The sequence below is a fragment of the Giraffa tippelskirchi genome, chromosome 9, assembly GCF_054371585.1.
Source record: "Giraffa tippelskirchi isolate mGirTip1 chromosome 9, T2T-mGirTip1v1.2.pri, whole genome shotgun sequence".
Taxonomy (NCBI): domain Eukaryota; kingdom Metazoa; phylum Chordata; class Mammalia; order Artiodactyla; family Giraffidae; genus Giraffa; species Giraffa tippelskirchi.
The window spans coordinates 77,653,530-77,668,292 of record NC_137283.1 but is presented as its reverse complement, the minus strand read 5'-3'; positions in this window follow the sequence as shown (position 1 = coordinate 77,668,292).

Sequence of the window (14,763 nt, the reverse complement as noted above, 5' to 3'; positions counted from 1 at the left end):
TGATTTTTGTTGACTTATGTACTTCTTTATTCAGTCTGTCAGTTTTTATCTTCATATATTTTGAGACTCTGTTGTTAGCTTCATATGTATTTATAGTTTACCTTCACATTGCACTGAAGTTTTTTCTATTATAGACATTAAATATTATTGCCTTTACTTGCAATTCTTGTCTTAAAATCTGATTTGTCTGATAGCTAATCCCTTTTTAAATACTATTTATATTGGCCTTCTTTCCCAATTTGTACCAGAATTATTTGTGACATTGAATCTAAATTGTGTCTTTTGCGTATATTATATAATTTGACTACTTTTTAAAAATTTATCTACAGTACCAATCTGTGTTTAATTGGAATGCTTACTCAGTTTAGAAGAAATGCAATTACACATGGAGTAAAGTTTACATCTCATCTTTAGCTATATGTTTCCTGTGTCTTATTTTTGTTTCTCTATTTTTTCATCTATTTCCACTTTTTCTTAAATATATATAACATATATATAACATTCTTAAATATATGTTTTTCTTAAATACAAACTATATGTAACTCTCTTTTTAAAAATTTATTTTGAATTATTTTCTTATTGGCTTCTGTGTACAGTACAATGAAGAGATTAATTTAAAGTAATATATTTGGGTCATCCCAGTGCACCAGCCCTGAGCATCCTATCTCATGCATCGAACCTGGACAGCAATCTGTTTCACATATGATAATATACATGTTTCAATGTTATTCTCTCAGATTATCTCAACCTTACCTTCTCCCACAGAGTCTAAAAGACTGTTCTATACATCTGTGTCTCTTTTGCTGTCTCACATATAGGTTTATCCTTACCATATTTCTAAATTACAGGATGGGGAATACATGTAAACCCATGGCTGATTCATGTCATATGGCAAAACCACTACAATATTGTAAAGTAATTAGCCTCCAATTGAAATAAATAAATTTAAAAAATAAATAAAAAGTGACAATTTAAAAAAAAACAAGTAAAGTAATATATTTGGATTCATATGACCTTAGTTAAAAAATTTTTCTCCTTTACACACTAATACCATAAAAATTAAGCGTACATTAAATGTACATTAAGAAGAGGAGGGAAGAATACACAGAACTATGCAAAAAAAAAAAAAAACTTAATGAACCAAATAACCACAATGGGAGTGTGAAGTCAAGTGAACCTTAGGAAGAATCACTATGAACTCAGCTGGTGGAGGTGATGGAATTCCACTTGAGCTATTTCAAATCCTTAAAGCTGATGCTGTGAAAGTGTGGCACTCAACATGCCAGCAAATTTGGAAAACTCAGTAGTGGTCATGGGACTGGAAAATGTCAGTTTTCATTCCAATCCCAAAGAAGGGCAATACCAAATATTTTTCAAACTACTGCAAAATTGCAATCATTTCACATGCTAGCAAAGAAATGCTCAAAACCCTCCATGATAGGCTTCAACAGTATGTGAGCTGAGAACTCCCAGTTGCACAAGCTAGATTTAGAAAAAGCACAGAAATCAGAGTTCAAATTTCCAACCTCCATTGGATCATAGAAAACGCAAGGGAATTACAGAAAAAAAATATCTACTTATGCTTCACTGACTATGCTAAAGCTTTTGACTACATGGATTCAGAGCAAACTGTAGGAAATTCTTCAAGAGATGGGAATACCAGACCACTTTACCTGCCTCCTATAAACCTGTATGAACGTTAAGAAGCAAAACTTAGAACTGGTCATGGAACAACAGACTGGTTCCAAAGTGAGAAAAGAGTATATCAAGGTTGCATATTGTCACCTTGCTATTTAACTTACATACAGAATACATCATACTAAATGCTGAGCTGGAAGAATCAAAAGCTGGAATCAAGAGTACCAGGAAAAATATCAATAACCTCAGATTTGCAGATGACAACACCCTTATGGCAAAAGCAAAGAGGAACTAAAGAGCCTCTTGATGAAAGTCAAAGAAGAGAGTGAAAAACTTGGCTTAAAACTCAGCATTCAAAAAAACTAATATCATGGCATCTGGTCCCATCACTTCCTGGCAAATATATGGGGAAACAATGGAAACAGTGACAGATTTTACCTTTTTTGGGGGAGGGGGCTCCAAAGTTACTGCAGATGGTGACTGTAGCCGTGAAATTAAAAGACACTTGCTCCTTGAAAGGAACGTTATGACAAACCTAGATAGTGTATTAAAAAGCAGGATATCACTTTGCTGACAAAGGTCTGTACCAGTTAAATCTATGATTTTTCCAGTAGTCTTGCATGCATGGACCACACAACAATCTCTTATAAGAGTTGAATTCATGTCAATGCATGGCAAAAAAAAATACAATATTGTAAAGTTAAAAAACAGAAAATAAACTAATTAAAAAAAAAAGAGAGAGAGAGTTGGACCATAAAGAAGGTTGAAGGTTGAAGAACTGATGCTTTTGAAACGTGGTGTTGAAGAAGACTCTCAAGAGTCCCTTGGACTGCAAGGAGATCCAACCAGTCCATCCTAAAGGAAATCAGTCCTGAATGTTCATTGGAAGAACTGATGCTGAAGCTGAAACTCCAATACTTTGGCCACCTGATGGGAAGAGGTGACTCATTAGAAAAGGTCCTGATGCTGGGAAACACAGAAAGCAGGAGGAGAAGGGGAAGGCAGAGGGTGAGCTGGTTGAATGGCATCACCGACTCAATGGACATGAGTTCGAGCAAGCTCCAGGAGATGGTGAAGGACAGCAAAGCCTGACATGCTGCAGTCTATGGGGTGAAAAAGAGTCAGATATGACTGAGTGACTGAATAACAGAAAAATGTCCATTGGCATAGTTTTAAATTTTATGTTTCACAAAGTATTAGAGTTAGAAAGGTATGCATAAAGAAGCTGCAAAATTATAGTGTCTGTTAAATTTACTTATTTAGTTCTCTATATATTGATTTTTTTTTTTTTTTTTTTTTGCTTCCTCTGTGAATTCAAGATTATCTTTAGCCTAAAGAATCTCAGTATTTCTTGGAGGGCAAATCTAAGAGCAACATATTCCTATATTTTTTAAACTTGCAAATATATTAAATCCCAAGTAGTTTTTTTGAAAATTAAGTTTTAGTGAATTCTCTGGCCTGGAAACTCCCATGGATGGAGGAGCCTGGTAGGCTACAGTCTATGGGGTCGCTAAGAGTTGGACACGACTGGGCGACTTCACTTTCACTTTTCCCTTTCATGCACTGGAGAAGGAAATGGCAACCCATTCCAGTGTTCTTGCCTGGAGAATCCCAGGGACGGCGGAGCCTGGTGGGCTGCCATCCATGGGGTCGCACAGAGTCGGACACGACTGAAGCGACTTAGCAGCAGCAGCAGCATGGTGTATGTGTATATATATATATGTGTGTCTGTGTGTGTCTGTGTGTGTGTGTGGGTATGTGTGCTAAATTCCTTCAGTAGCGTCCAACTCTGTGAATCTATGGACTAGAGTCTGCCCAGTTCCTCTATCCATGTGATTCTCCAGGGAAGGATACTGAAGTGGGTTGCCATGCCCTCCTCCAGAGAATCTTCCTGATCCTGGGATCAAACCTGTATCTCTTATGTTTCCTGCATTGGCAGGGGGTGTCTTTACCACTATTCACACACACACACACACACACACACACATATACATATATATATATATATATATATATATATAATTTCTAGATCTTTGTTGATTTTCCCTATTTGGTGAGACATTATATTAATACTTTCCATTCATCCATTATACATGATTAAATAAACTCATCAAACCAAAACACTTTACACTTATTGATAATAGCTGTTTAAAAATCTGTTTAATAAATCCAATATCTCAGCTACTTCAGTGACAGTTTTTATTGAGTTCTGTTTTTCCTATATATGAGCAGTACTTTAATGTTCCTTTGCATGTATCATAATTTTTAATTAAAATCATTATTTTTACATATAATGTGAAAGCTTTGAAAATTATATTTTCATTTTCTCTCTGGGATTTTTGCTGGAGTTTATTTATTTTTGGCTTTGTTAGTGTCTGTTTAGTTACTCTCCTGAAGTAATTCTGTTTATAATGTTTGTTATATGTGGACACTGAGGTCTTTTTAGTTATTTTGGTGAACAGTGAACAATTGGAAAGAGATTTATTTGAGGGCTTTGGATCAATACGTCTTCTAACCTTCATCAAGGGGTTGTGTATATATTTTGAAGCACATCTATAATTATCTCATAGTGGGACTCTGATTTAAATTTCACTCCCTGCCTTCACGGAAACTCATGGTTACATGGGGTTGAAAGGACCGATCTTTTTCAGATCTTTCTCAGCAACACACACAACCCACATGTAAGTGACTTTTGAGATTACCAGGAATATATTAATGTATTTTTAAACCTCCCTGTAGGTACCTCATGCCTTATATTTTCCTTTAAAGTTTTTTTTTCTTCTTTTATTTATCTCAGGTTCTATCACTATTTCAGCAGCTGTGATATTTAACAATTGAAACAAATTGTTTTCAATAAGCACCCTGGAGATAAGGCAGTCACACTGAGTGAACTCTGAGTTTGACCAATTAAAGGGAGGCCCTGAGAAATTTAGGTTGTTGCTGATCAAGTAAAATGGTGAAAACTGACTAAGCATGGAATTTTTTTGGTAGCTACAAACGTGTTATATCTCCTGCAGTGGCTGCTAGCTGTCAGTATCACAAATTTCATAGCTATAAGAGTACTGGTTTTCAAGTACTGCAGAGATCAGAAAAGGATGATAATAACAGAACAAGTTAGATACACCAAAAATATAATTTTTTACCAATGTTCCATTATTTTTCTTGAATAGATGAATATTCAGTTTTTGCAAGACATTGCTAATTCCCAGAATTTTGTAAAAGTTGTTTTCACAATTTTATTGGTGTTCTTATAGTTCTTACAAAATGTTAAAAATTTGGGGAGTACTTATCCTGCCATTCCAGAAACTGACATCCCAACAAAAATCTTTTGTATATCATCATGTGTTTTCTAAAATTTATTTTATAAAAATATACTAAAAAGAACCTTGATCTTTTTTACCACACTTATACTTTTGTGTCCTGTCCCAGGCCCTCTTACTCTAGCACTGCTCCCAGCAGGGGCCATCATGTCATAGAAAAGTAGAGCTAGCTCATAAATAAGGCTTTAGCCTTTCAGAACCCAGTCCCACTCTTAACTAAAATGGAAACTACTGTTGTCCTTGGAAGAAAGCTAGCTGCTTTACAGCTTTGCTCCAGGACTTTGATCCCCAAGCTTGCTATCAGGGCAGTCACTGCCATTGAGTCTAAGAGAAACCCAAGCTCACATTGAGCTTTAGCTCTAGCCTCTTTGACTCCAATCATATGCCCCCAAAAGGCAGTTGCCACCAGAGCTTACCAGTAGAGAAGGCAGTAGTGATCATTACAGGTCCAGTTTTCCTACTCAAACCACTGGGTACATGCAGACTGCATAGAGATTCTCCTACAGAAAGACACACTTTCACGACTAGGATAGTTAACTTTTTAATTTCAATGAGACAAAAAGATAAAGTTAACAACATGAGAAGACAGAAGAATATGTTACAAATAAAAGACCTAGTTAAAATTCCAGGAAAAAGAAAAAAAGAATAGAAAAAAAACTATAAAACCAACCAGAAAACAAGTAACAAAATGGCAATAAGTAGGTAATTTTCAATGATCACTTGAAATGTAAATGGACTGTGTGTGAGTGCTTAACCACTCAGTCATGCCTGATTCTTTGCAACCCCAAAGACAGTAGCCCTCCAGCCTCCTTTGTCCTTGGGATTCTATAGGCAAGAATACTAGAGGGTGTGGCCATTCTCTTCTCCAGAAGACCCAGGGATTGAACTCACATCTATTGTGTCTCCTGCATTGGTAGGCAGATTCTTTGCCATTTGTGCCACCTGGAAAGACCAGATGGATTAAAAGCTTCAATCAAATAATTTAGAATTGATAATCAGGTTAAAAACTATAATAAGATCCAACAATACACTGCCTATGAGATTCTCTTCAGCACTAAGTACCCTGAAAGTTAAGGAATGAAAAAATATATTCTACTGCATGTAAACAAAAAAGAAATCTGGTGTAGCAATAGTCATAACAGAGAAAACAAACTTAAAATCTCTAAGAAAAGGCAAAGAATGGCATTATATAGTAATAAAGACATCAATCTAAGAAAAATATGTTAAAACATGTAAATTTAGGAACACCTACATATAATCTAAATATTAAAAGACATAAAGTGAGAATTGACAGCAATATAAAAACTAGTAAGGGACATTAACACACCACTGGCATGAATGGACACCTCATCCAGGTAGAAAACCAATAAGGAAAGAGCAGTTTTAAATGACACATTGGATGAGAAGAACTTAACAGATATCTGCAGAACATTGCTTCGAAAATCAATAGAATGCACTTTTTTTCAAGGGCACATGTAACATTCTCCAGGACAGATCACATACAAGGCCATAAAAATTTCAATAAATTTAAGAAGATTGAAATTACATTCAGCATCTTCTCTGACCACAATGAGTTGAAACTAGAATTCAATTTCATGAAGAAAAATGAGAACACAAACATTTGGAGACTATAGAATATGCAACTAAAGAATCAAAGGATCAATAAAGAAATCAAAGGAGAAATCAGAAACGATTTCAAGATGAATAAAAATAGAAATACACCTTTCAAAATCTGTAGTATACAGCAAAAGTAATTCTAGGAGGAAATTTTATAGCAGTACAGGTCTACTTCAAGAAACATGAAATATCTCAAGCAAACAACACAAATATATAAATAGAAGAATTAGAAAAAAGAGCAAATAAAGCCCAAAGGAAGGAGGGAAATAATAAAATCAAAGTGGAAATAAATAAAATAGAGACAAGGAAAAAGAAAATGCTAATGAAATCAAGTTCTATTTTTTTGAAAATATAAACAAACTGTTAATACTTTAAGCAGACTCTTTAGGAAAAAAAGAAAGAGAGAGGACCTAAATAAAATTAGAAATGTAAAAGAAGTTACAACCAATACTAGATAAATAACAAAGAATTATAAGAGAATTCTCCGAACAGTTTTATACCAATGAATGGACAACCTAGAAAAAGGGATTACTTTTTAGAAGCTTATAATCCCTCAAAATCAAATCAAGATGAAATGGATAATATGAACAGAACAATTACTAGTACTGAAATTGAATCAGTAATCTAAGAACTTCCAATAAACAAATGCCACGGACCACATGGCTTTGCAGGGCAATTCTATCTAAATTTTCAAAAAATAAAAAAGGCAGGGACACATCTAAACTCATTTTATTATGGTCATCCTTATACCAAAAAGAGACAAACATACACACGAATAAATGAAAGTTACATCTCTCTTGAACATAGATGTAGAAATCCTTAAAAAGTATCAGCAAAGTGAATTCAACAATACATAAAAGGACCATACATCATGATTAAAGGGAGTTCACTCCAGAGATGAAAGGATGGATCCATATCCATAAATAAATCAAATATTACATACCACACTAAAAAATTAAGAATAAAAATCACATAATCATCTCAATAGGTGTTGAAAGAGCATTTGACAAGATTAAACATCCAATCATGAATCTAACATTAGTCTGGATGGTGAAAACCTGAAAACTTTTCCCCTAAGTCAGGAACAAAAAAGGGTGTCTGCTCTCACCACTTACCTTTAGCATAGTATTGACATTCCTAGTCACTGCAGTCAAACTCGGTAAACAAATACAAGACATTTAAATTGGAAAGAAGAAACAAAACAGTCAGTATTTGCAAATGATATATAGTATAGAAAAACATAAACAATTTCCCAAAAAACATTATAACTAATAAATTCAATGTTACAGGATACAAAATTAATATGCAGAAATATGTTGCTTTTTTATATATTAACTAAAGGAGAAATCAAGGAAACAATCCCATTTATAATTACATCAAACAGAACAAAATATCTAGGAACTAATGCCATTCAAGAAAAAAATAGAAGATAATACAAATAGATGGAAAAATAACTCATATTCATGGACTAGAAGAATTTATATGATTAAAATACCCATACTGTTCCAAGTAATCCACAGATTTTATGCAATCCCTATAAAATACTCAAGACATTTTTTACAGAACTAGAATAAGTAAAATTTGTATGGAACCAAAAAATACGCCAGATAGACAAAATAATCTTGAAAAAAAAAGAAGAAAAAGAACAAAACTGGAGATACTTATTTTCTCTGATCTCAAACTGTGATACAAATCTATGGTAATCAAAACTATATGGTACTGGCACAATAACAGATGCATAGGTCAAGGAAATAGAATAGAGGATGCAGAAATAAATTCATATACATATGATCAACTAACCTATGATGAAGGAAGTTAAGAATTTCCAATAAGAAAAAGCAATATTTTTCATAAGCAGCGTTGGAAAAACTGGACAACCACATGTGAAAGAGAAAAGCTATGTTGTTTTATTACTACATACATAAAAATAAAATAAATATGAATTAAAGACATAAATTAAAAACCTAATATCATAAAAACCCTGTTAGAAAGCACAGAGAGTACACTCTTTGAGATCAATTTTAGCAATATTTTTTATCTGTCTCTTCAGGCAAGGGAAACAAAAGCAAACGTAAACAAAAATTTAAAAAAAAACAGCAATAAACAAATAAAGAAAAATGAAATAAAGATAAGAAAAATAAAAACTAAACAAATAAATATAATCTTAAACTTAAAAGTTTTTGCATAGAGTAGGGAACTATCAACAAAAGAAATGCAAACTACTGAATAATAAAAGATATTTGCAAACAATAAAGGGTTAATATTTGAACTATATAAAGATCTCACTTAACTTAATATTAAAAACTGAACTTGATTAAAAAATAGACAGAGGACTTGATTATATATGTTTCCAAAGAAGACATACAAATGGCCAACAGGCACATGAAAAGCTTCTCAACATCAGTAGTCAACAGGGAAATGCAAATCAGAACCTCATAGAGTTATCATCTCACACATGTCAGCATGCATGCTGTGTGCTAGTTAGCTTCAGTCATATTGGACTCATTGTGAGCCCATGTACTATAGCTTGCCAGACTCTTCTGTCCAGGGGTTCTCCAGGCAAGAATACTGGAGTGGGTTGCTGTGTCCTCCTCCATGGAATCTTTCCAGCCCAGTGATCGAACCCATGTCTCTTTCATCCCCTGCATTGGCAGGTGGGTTCTTTATCACTACCACTACCTAGGATGGCTATTGTCAATAGTACAAGAAATAACAAATGTTAGTAAGGATTTGGAGAAAAGAGGTCCCTGATGTAGTTTTAGTCAGAATGTAAATTGCCACAGCCATTGAGGAAAACAGTATGGAGGTTTCTGAAAAAAATGATAATAGATATTCAGCAACACAACCATACAACTCAGCAATTCAACTCCTGGGTATTCATCTTAACATAATACAAACTCTAACTTGAAAACTATATGCACTACAATTTTTACAGCAACATTGTTAAAACAGCCAAGACAAGAAAGCAACCTAAGTACCCCATGAGTATATAAATGAATAAAGAAAATGTGAAAATAAAGAAAATAAAGAAAAATATAATGGAATACCACACAAGTATAGTGGTCGTGGTGGCTTAGTCACTAAGATGTGTCTGACTCTTGTGACGCCATGGACTGTAGCCCTCCAGGTTCCTCTGTCCATGGGATTCTCCAGACAAGAATACTGGAGTGGGTTGCCATTTCCTTCTCCAGGGTATCTTCCCAACCCAGGAATCGAAACAGAGTCTCCTGCATTGCAGGCAGATTCTTTACTGACTGAGCTACAAGGGAAGCCACTCAACCATAGGAAGAATGAAATATTGCCATTTGTGAAAAATGGATGGATGTGAAGGGTATTATGAGATAAGTCAGGAAGAGAAAAAGAAATGATGAATATTTTCACTTATATGTGGAATTGACACATAAAACAATGAATAGATAAAACAGAAACAGACTCACAGATATAGAGAATAACTAGTGGTTACCAGAGGGAAATTGTCAAAATGGGTGAAGAAAGTTAAGAGGTAAATACTACTAGGTATACAATAAGTTAGTTATAAGGATGTAATTTATGACACGGGGAATATGATCAATAGTTTTTAATACCACTGTGTGGAGCACAGTCTATAAAATATTGAACCCCTGTACTGTATAATTGAAGCTAATATTATAATATCTTAAGCCTGCTATGCTTCAATTTTAAAAAATTGGTTACTAACAATTAAGTACCAGTCTATTCAGACCAACTCTGATTTTGAAGGGGAAAAAAAAATAACGAGATAATTGACCAAAAAGTGAACTCATAACAATCTGGATAACTACAAGATAAACAATATGTAAACAACGTATAAGACAGATTGGGAAAACCATTACCATGTGTTATGATTTTATTCTGTTCTTTGACCTAATTATCTGTCATTTCATTAAGTGTGGGAATCTGAAGAGCTGAGTATATATTTCGCCTTAATCTTAGGACACATTCTTTCCAAATTGAAAATTCAGTGTCTGATTCAGAATGTCATCTACAATTCAGGAGTATTAATAAAGCAGAAAGAGAAAAAATACCCTCATAAAATCAGCTTTAAAAAATTTTAATATATTGTTAGCATCAAGATTTTCCATAACTAGTAGCCATAACTATGGTACAAAACAAAATCAAAATCTTTCTCCAAGAAGATATGATGATGCTGTGATCACCATGACCTCAAATATTTTACAAATATTTGTTATAAAAACCCTGTATTAAACAAAGGCCATCAAAAGTCATAAAATAATAATTCAAAAGTAAAAATAAAATTGACAAAAATAATCTTACTAGAGATCCCAAACAGAAGTTTTCAGACATGAGATTTTTAAATTGTTATGCTTAATATTGTAAGGAAATTTTAAACATTGAGATTTTTGGCAGAAAAATGGGAACATGAAAGGAACCAAAAAGATATGTAAAACAATTTTTGAAGTGTCATATTGAAATCCATTAGTCCATTCAGGTATGACCTAGATCAAATCCCTTATGAGTATACAGTAGAAGTGACAAATAGATTTAAGGGACTAGATCTGATAGAATGCCTGATGAACTATGGACAGAGGTTCGTGACATTGTACAGCAGACAGGGATCAAGACAATCCCCAGGGAAAAGAAATGCAAAAAAGCAAAATGGCTGTCTGAGGAGGCCTTACAGATAGCTGGGAAGAGAAGAGAAGCGAAAAGCAAAGGAGAAAATGAAAGATATTTCCATATGAATGCAGAGTTCCAAAGAATAGCAAGGAGAGATAAGAAAGCCTTCCTCAGTGATCAGTGCAAACAAATAGAGGAAAACAACAGATTGGGAAAGACTAGAGATCTCTCCAAGAAAATTAGAGATACCGAGGGAACATTTCATACAAAGATGGGCTCGATAAAGGACAGAAATGGTAGGGACCTAACAGAAGCTGAAGATATTAAGAAGAAGTGGCAAGAATACACAGAAGAACTTACAAAAAAGATCTTCACGACCCAGATAATCACGATGGTGTGATCACTCACCTAGAGCCAGACATCCTGGAATGTGAAGTCAAGTGGGCCTTAGAAAGCATCACTACGAACAAAGCTAGTGGAGGTGATGGAATTCCAGTTGAGCTATTTCAAATCCTGAAAGGTGATGCTGTGAAAGTGCTGCACTCGATATGCCAGCAAATTTGGAAAACTCAGCAGTGGCCACAGGACTGGAAAAGGTCAGTTTTCATTCCAATCCCAAAGAAAGGCAATGCCAAAGAATGCTCAAACTACTGCACAATTGCACTCATCTCACATGCTAGTAAAGTAATGCTCAAAATTCTCCAAGCCAGGCTTCAGCAATACGTGAACCATGAACTTCCAGATGTTCAAGCTGGTTTTAGAAAAGGCAGAGGAGCCAGAGATCAAATTGCCAATATCCACTGGATCATCGAAAAAGGAAGAGAGTTCCAGAAAAACATCTATTCCTGCTTTATTGACTATGCCAAAGCCTTTGACTGTGTGGATCACAATAAACTGTGGAAAATTCTGAAAGAGATGGGAATACCAGGCCATCTGACCTGTCTCTTGAGAAACCTGTATGCAGGTCAGGAAGCAACAGTTAGAACTGGACATGGAACAACAGACTGGTTCCAAATAGGAAAAGGAGCCCGTCAAGGCTGTATATTGTCACCCTGCTTATTTAACTTATATGCAGAGTACATCATGAGAAACGCTGGGCTGGAAGAAACACAAACTGGAATCAAGATTGCCGGGAGAAATATCAATAACCTCAGATATGCAGATGACATCACTCTTATGACAGAAAGTGAAGAAGAACTAAAGAGCCTCTTGATGAAAGTGAAAGAGGAGAGTGAAAAAGTTGGCATAAAGCTCAACGTTCAGAAAACTAAGATCATGGCATCTGGTCCCATCACTTCATGGGAAATAGATGGGGAAACAGTGGAAACAGTGTCAGACTTTATTTTTTGGGGCTCCAAAATCACTGCTGATGGTGATTGCAGCCATGAAATTAAAAGACACTTACCCCTTGGTAGGAAGGTTATGGCCAACCTAGATAGCATATTGAAAAGCAGAGACATTTCTTTACCAACAAAAGTCCGTCTAGTCAAAGCTATGGTTTTTCCAGTGGTCATGTATGGATGTGAGAGTTGGACGGTGAAGAAAGCTGAGTGCCGGGTAATTGATGCTTTTGAACTGTGGTGTTGGAGAAGACTCTTGAGAGTTTCTTGGACTGCAAGGAGATCCAATCAATCCATCCTAAAGGAGATCAATCCTGGGTGTTCATTGGAAGGTCTGATGTTGAAGCTGAAACTCCAATACTTTGGCCACCTCATGCGAAGAGTTGACTCATTGGAAAAGACCCTAATGCTGGGTAGGATTGGGGGTGGAAGGAGAAAGGGATGACAGAGGATGAGGTGGTTGGATGGCATCACCAACTCCATGGACGTGGCTTTGTGTAGACTCCGGGAGTTGGTGATGGACAGAGAGGCCTGGCATGCTGCAATTCATGGAGTCGCAAAGAGTGGGACACGACTGAGTGACTGAACTGAACTGAACTGAAATCCAGATCACCAAAACTAGTTTAACTATAGTTTAGATGAAGTTTAAAAGAGATAACTAGAAGATAAGCCAGAACAAAGTGTCTAGATTAACATTAAAGAATATAAGTACATTGCAAAAAGCATTAACATGTCATTAGAACTGAAGTAAGAAAGCTAGTGGGATGCACGCAGTGGTTTGCTGGTAAAACTTAGGGAAACATATGGAAATGTCCTGATTTTCTAGTACTTGCTAAGTTCATCATTCTAGTGCTCCCACCATGGTTAATAAAACACTATCAGGTCACAAAATTCCCAGATTTGTACGAGTGCTTGAAGGCCATTATTAACTGGCTTCACAATAGCATTAAATAGAAGCAATTTGTAGTAGCTAATATTCCAATGTTGATGCAAGATAGCAAGGCACAGATTCAAAGCACCATGAAGTCTCTTTAGGACAAATTCTAAGAAAATCAAATTGATATTTATATTATAGGTATATAGATATGGGTATAGATATAAGCATATCTGATAAAAAACAACAAAAACAGAATTTAACACAACTGAAGACACTTAAAGATAACAAATTTTCATCCAAAGCTAATCATACCTGATCTACCTAGAATTCCTCACAGAGAAAAACAATTCTTAATAATCTGGGTTAAAAATGAAAAAAAACATTTTGAAATGAGAAAATGAGTCAACAACAAATCTCCACTAAGGAAATACTGATATACTGATATAATTTTTTTCAGTCAGAAGAATTTTGCCTAGTACATTTCAAAGAAAGCTCAAAAAATAAATAAACATTATAAAAAACACAAATATATGAAAAAATAAATCATGTTGGTCTCATAAAATAACACTGATATTTTGAGGAATACAACACAAAACAAATAACAATAATACAACTTAAATTTGGCAATAAGTAACTGGAAAAAAAAAACATCTGAAAGAGTTCTTTTAAACATAAGGCAATTAAAATGTGTAGTGTTGGTTTCAAGAAAGATAAATTATAAAATAGGGTAGAGAGACAAGAAACAGTATTATATATTAGGTGAATTAAAAAATCCATAATGATAATACAAATTACCTATGTCATGCACCTCACACTATGCTGCTGCTGCTAAGTCGCTTCAGTCGTGTCCGACTCTGTGCGACCCCATAGACGGCAGCTCACCAGGCTCCGCCGTCCCTAGGATTCTCCAGGCAAGAATACTGGAGTGGGTTACCATTTCCTTCTCCAGTGCATGAAAGGGAAAAGTGAAAGTGAAGTCGCTCAGTCGTCCGACTCTTAGCGACCCCATGGACTGTAGCCTACCAGGCTCCTCCGTCCATGGGATTTTCCAGGCAAGAGTACTGGAGTGGGGTGCCAGTGCCTTCTCCCCTCACACTATGAGGTAAACTCAATTTAATGTGTAGTCTAGATCTCTACAGGATACATAAATCAGTACCTTTCTAGAATGTATAAACATATATCTTCAGATCCTAGATTAAGAACAGATTATTTAACATTATTTATTATTTATATCAAAAGAGTTTACCATAAAGGAAAAAGACTGATATATTGACATTGAACACGTTTATTTAAAAATTTAGGATTATCTTTCAAAGACGAACCAAAAGCAAAATATATATAGATCATCTTTATGTACCTAATCATTACATGATGG